This window comes from Mus pahari, chromosome X (genome assembly GCF_900095145.1).
Source record: "Mus pahari chromosome X, PAHARI_EIJ_v1.1, whole genome shotgun sequence".
NCBI classification, from domain to species: Eukaryota; Metazoa; Chordata; class Mammalia; order Rodentia; family Muridae; genus Mus; species Mus pahari.
Genome location: NC_034613.1, coordinates 73,856,423 through 73,862,493, shown reverse-complemented (window position 1 = coordinate 73,862,493; position 6,071 = coordinate 73,856,423).

Genomic DNA, 6,071 nt, shown 5'->3' with positions numbered 1-6,071 from the left:
ATCAGGAAAGGGGGATCAGAACACATGAATTGATATTCTCTCTCTCTCTCTCTCTCTCTCTCTCTCTCTCTCTCTCTCTCTCTCTCTCTCTCTCTGTTTCTCTCTCTCTCCTTCCCTTCCTCCCTCCCTCACTCCTTCCCCCTCTCTCTCATTCTCCCTCTTCCTCTGTCTCCCCTTTTCCAATTCTGTAGGAGCTACTGAAATGTAAGAAAATTGGGCACACCCTCAATTTTTAATTTTTTTCTTATTTTGACAATTTCATATTTACCCTTTATTTGCCATTTATTCCTGATAGTGTCCCTCCTACTTCCATAGGGGTTTTAAAATTATCTCTTTCTTTCTTTTTATTTTGTTTAATGTAGGTCTTGTTTGGGTAGCCATAGCTGTTATGTGTTCAAGATTGCAATGCTTGTGTCATGTCCAGAAGACAGAGTTTCATACCATACTTCCCCTACCTTCCCTTTGCCATCTCTTCTATAATGCAACCTAGATCTTGGAGGATTGATATAGATATCCCCCGTAGGGCACAGTACTCAACAGTTAATTTGTATTCTGCCTGTGCTGGCCTCTATGGCACAGAGGTTTAATTCCTTACTGTGGCATCAGATGAATGTCATTTAAATTCTGGTTCTGTTATTCTGCAGTTCCATGGCCTTGGGAAACATGTTTCTTATTGTTGCTATAAAAAATTACAAATGTAGTGGTTTATGACAACACAAATAATATAAATTTATTATATGACAGTTTGAGAAGCCAGAAATCCAACGTTAATTTTAACAGACTAAAATCAGAGTACCATTCCTGTCAGGTAGTTCTAAGGAAGCACCTATTTCCTTGCCTCTTCTGGCTTCTAGAAACTACCTGCATTCTTTGGCTCTTGGACACATTAGTCTAACTTTTGTCTCCATCTCCTTCTCTAATTTTATAAGCAGGTTTGTGAATGTGTTAGATCCTAGGTAGTCCAGAATGATATCAACATCTCAAAATTCCAACTCTAATTACATTTGCAAAACCTTTTTGCTCCATAAATAAAACCACACCTTCTTATGACTAGGACCTGCACTTCTGTGAGGGCACATTCTTCAACCATAGGAAAGTTATTTAATGCATCTATTCCTCAGCTATTTTTTTTTTGTATGGAAAAAGTGAACAGTAGTTTCTGGGATATAGTTCTTAAACACAAGAACAATATGACTTCGTCTTTCTGTTGTGAAATGGGGGTTGATTTCTATAACTAGACATTAATATGCACTCCCTCTTATAAGCCTTTAAAGGATTTTATATCTTCCTCTCATACATGAATGTATAGAAATGTTTGCTGGACTCTGTTATTTACAAATGGAAGTATGGTAACTTCATGGGTAATCATTTTATTATTTCTGATGACCTGGCATTTAGCAGAACATCACATTAAATACCGCGTTGCAAACTAGATTCTCTTCATTTGTTTTGTTTTGATAAAGGCTCTCAGGCTGGTCTCAAATGGCTGCATACTAAAGGATGACCTTGAACTTCTGATCTTCCTGACTCTACCTTTTTGAATATTTGTATTACAGGCATGCATGACCACACTAAGTTTAAGCAGGGGCCTATATATCCCAAGGGCCTCTGGAATGATAAAACAGCTCTCTAACAATTATGGTACATTCTTAGCTATAAACTAATTTTAATAAATATGTACACTTTAACTGAACACACAAGGATTTCCCTAAAATCCTTTTATTCCATGTACTATGTTTTTAAATATCATAGAAACATCTCTTTTGTTTTACTTTAATCATTCACGACTGCCATGTATTTGGTGCCTTTGCCTTTGGATTTTAGGGAGTATCTACAAATGACCCACGAAGGTTGTGCCGAGAAAAATGTGAGTTTGTAATGTGCTCCCTGTTCCTGTTTTTCTTCACAGGAGCCAACTCTTCTAATTTCTTCCATTTTCCCTTGAAGTTGTGATCTGGTCTTTTATTTGCAACTCTGAAGGACTTCGTGAGCTCTCTGGATTGACTGTTTCTAAAGAGAGATTGCCTGTTTGTCCTTCAGAAATATTCATCCTTGAAAATGCTAGGAGAAAACCGACTTTATATTTCCACTTTCCATTTCTTCTCCTGGAGAAATGGCCTCTGGGAAGTAAAATCATCCAAAACCACTAGTGTGTTTGCCAGCCTGCTGGGTGCTGCAGGTTTAGGAAAGACATAGCCTTCTAGGGGCCTTCACAGACTTTCTCAGTTGATTTGGACCATAATCTCAGACCACTATGATAGCAAAACAAAAGGACACTTATCAAATTACCTGTCATGTGCTGAGAACAGACCCTAACACTGACTCATTGTCTGGTGACCTTGGCCACTTGGACACCTGCTTTGTAGAATCCATTATCTGTTCCAACTCAAGGTGGGAGGAACACTGTTCTGCCTGCCTGCATACAACCTTCAACTTCAAAGTAATGCCGTTTTTACTAAAGGATGTGGGAGGGGAAAGTCCAGGTGGGGATAAGATTGGATAAAACTGTAAAACTGACCTTTGCCAGTGAGCTATGTGACCTTAAAAGACAAGGATGATTTGAAACTTGATAGGAATTTTCAATCTGGGCTTATCAGAGCTGGAATCCCATAGACTTCAGTCCCTCCAATAAGCAGATAATCAGGCATATCAGTGGTGTTTTTCTTTTTCTCCAAGGTAACACTGTTCAAACAGTATCAGGGATGAAGAGTTGCTCATACAACCCCATATTGCCTTACAGATGAGAAGGTAATCAACCACATTAAGGGTTACAGAGTTGTTGAGCTGGAATTACAAATTTTATAAACATAGTAATCCTGAAATGATCTAAAAGCAACTTTCTTAAACAACATTCAAAGATAATATTTATCAAATTGATTTAAATCTTCTCATTTTGAATCCATACTCATATCAGATGCTATTAAACTGTCTACTTGATTAAACTTGACCAACTCACAGTCTTGAAACTTGTTGAGTCATTGATTTTGCTGACTGCCAGGAGACCAATCCAGGCTGATAAGGCTGAATTAAAGAAAGGTTCCTCCATAGGCCCACAGGGTTTCTAATGGCAATTTTAGTGACAGGCTCCTATCCTATATTGAAGCTGTATCTCCTAGGAAATTGCTTTGGTTTCCCCTCTGGCTTTTCCTAGCAACTTACTTTTTACACTCCTCACATCTACACTATTCGTGAAAAGGCATATCAGAAGCACACAGAACGAAGCAGTGAGTGAAGAATTTCTTCCATATTTACCTATCTTTTAACTTCATTAAGTTGCTCATTCTTTATGCCTTTCACCTGATTGTGTAGTGAATACAATTTCACCCTTCAGTGTGGTGAATACAAGTTCCCTGTCTTTTTTTTTTCTTTTTATGAGCGAATGAATATATTTTTTCACTTGCACTTTATAAAAGTTTCAATGTAGTCATGTTTTATTATTATTTTCTATTTTTTAAATTAATGTATTTTTATAATCCATAATACATTCCCTGCTCCCCCATTCACCCTCCAACTGCTCCACATCCCACACTTCCTTCCCACCCCTGTCACCACGTGGATGCCCACATCCCACCTGACTTCTAAACACCCTAGGGACTCCAGTCTCTTGAGGGTAACATGCATCATCTCTGAATGAACACAGACCTAGAAGTCCTCTACTCTATGAGTGTTGAGGGCCTCACATCAGCTGGTATATGCTGTCTATTTGGTTTTCCAGTGTTTGAGAGATCTCAGGGTCCAGATTAATTGAGACTGCTGCTACTCCTACAGGACCACCCTTCTCCTCAGCTTCTTTCAGCCTTCCCCAATTCAACAACAGGGGTCAGCAGCTTCTGTCCATTGGTTGTGTGCAAATATCTGCACCTGACTCTTTCAGATACTTGTTGGGTCTTTTGGAGGGCAGTCATGATAGGTCCATTTTTGTGAGTGCTCCATAGCCTCAGTAATAGCATCAGGCCTTGTGACCTCCCCTTGAGCTGGATCCTGCTTTGGGCCTGTCTCTGGGCCTTCTTTTCCTCAGGCTCCTCTCCATTTGCATCCCTGCAGTTCTTTCAGACAGGAACAATTATGGGTCAGCGATGTGACTGTGATATGGCAATCCTTCTCTTGATGTCCTGTCTTCCTGCTGGAGGTAGGCTCTGTAAGTTCCCTCTCCCCACTGTAGGGACTTTCATCTAAGGTCTCTCCCTTTGATTTCTGAAAGTCTCTCACTTCCCAGTTCTCTAATGCATTCTGGAGGTTTTCCCCAACCTCCTATCTCCTGAGGTTGCCAGTTTCCATTCTTTCTGCTGGCCCTCAGGGTTTCAGTACTTTTCCCTCACCCAATACCAGATCAGGTTCTCCTATCCCCCTCCCCCTTCCCACTTTCCCTCCTAGTTCCCTCCCTCTCTCCCCACTTGTGATTGTTTTCTTCTCTATTCTCTACCAAGTGGGACTGAGGCATCTTCACTTAAGCATTTCAGCTTGTTGATGTTTTTGAGTTCTGTGGAGTGTATCTATGGTATTCTGTGCGTTTTTTGGCTAATATCCACTTATTAGTGAATACATACTATGCACGTCATTTTGGGTCTGAGTTACCTCACTCAGGATAAGATTTTCTAGTTCCATTCATTTGCCTTCAAAATTTGGGATTTCCTCATTCTTAATGGCTGAGTAGTACTCCATTGTGTATATAATCCACATTTTCTGTATCCATTCTTCTGCTGAGTTGTTTCTAGCTTCTGTCTATCACAAATAAGGCCACTCTGAACATAGTAGAACACGTGCACCTGTGGCGTGGTGGGGCATCTTTTGGGTATATTCCCAAGAGTGGTATAGCTGGGTCTTCGGGTAGATCTATTTCCAATTTTCTGAGGAACCTCCAGAATGATTTTCAGAGTGGTTGTACCAGTTTGCAATCCTACCAGCAATGGAGGAGTGTTCCCCCTTTCCTTATGTCATCTCCAACATGTGCTGCTGTCACCTGAGGTTTTGATCTTAGCCATTCTTATTGGTGAAAGGTAGAATCTCAGGGTTGTTTTGGTTTGCATTTCTCTGATCACTAAGGACTTTTGATCACTTTGAAGATTTCTTTAGGTGCTTCTCAGCTATTTGAGCCTCTTCAGTTGTGAATTCTCTGTTTAGTACTATACCCTATTTTTTTTTATTGGATTGATTAGATTTTTGGTGATTAACTTCTTGAGATCTTTATATATTTTGTATATTAGCCCTCTATTGGTTGTGGGGTTACTGAAGATTTTTCTTTCCCAATCTGTAGGTTGCCAATTTGTATTATTGACTATGTCCTTTGTCTTACAGAAGCTTTCCAGTTTCATGAGGTACCATTTATCAATTCTTTTTTTTTTCAATTTTATTTGGTATTTACTTTATTTACATTTCAAATGCTATCCTGAAAGTCCCCTATATCCTCCCCCCCCCATGCTAACCTACCCACTCATTCCCCCTTTTTGGCCCTGGTGTTCCCCTGTACTGGGGCATATAAAGTTTGCAAGACCAAGGGGCTCTTCCCAACGATGGCTGACTAGACCTTCTTCTGCTACATATGCAGCTAGAGACAAGAGCACCGGGGATACTGGTTAGTTCATATTGTTGTTCCATCTATAGGGTTGCAGACCCCTTCAGCTCCTTGGGTACTTTCTCTAACTCCTCCATTGGGGGCCCTGTGTTCCATCCGATAGCTGACTGTGAGCATCCACTTCTGTGTTTGCCAGGCACTGACATAGCCTCCAAAGAGACAGCTATATCAGGGTCCTTTCAGCAAAATCTTGCTGGCATGTGCAATAGTGTCTGCGTTTGGTGACTGATTATGGGATGGACCCCTGGGTGCGGCAGTTTTTGGATGATCCATCCTTTCATCTCAGCTCTAAACTTTGTCTCTATAACCCCTTCCATGGGAGTTTTGTTCCCAATTCTAAGAAGGGGCAAAGTGTCCACACTTTGGCCTTCATTCTTCTTGAGTTTCATGCATTTTACAAATTGTATCTTGGGTATTCTAGGTTTCTGGGCTAATATCCACTTATCAGTAAGTGCATATTATATGAGTTCTTTTGTGATTGGGTTACCTCACTCAGGAT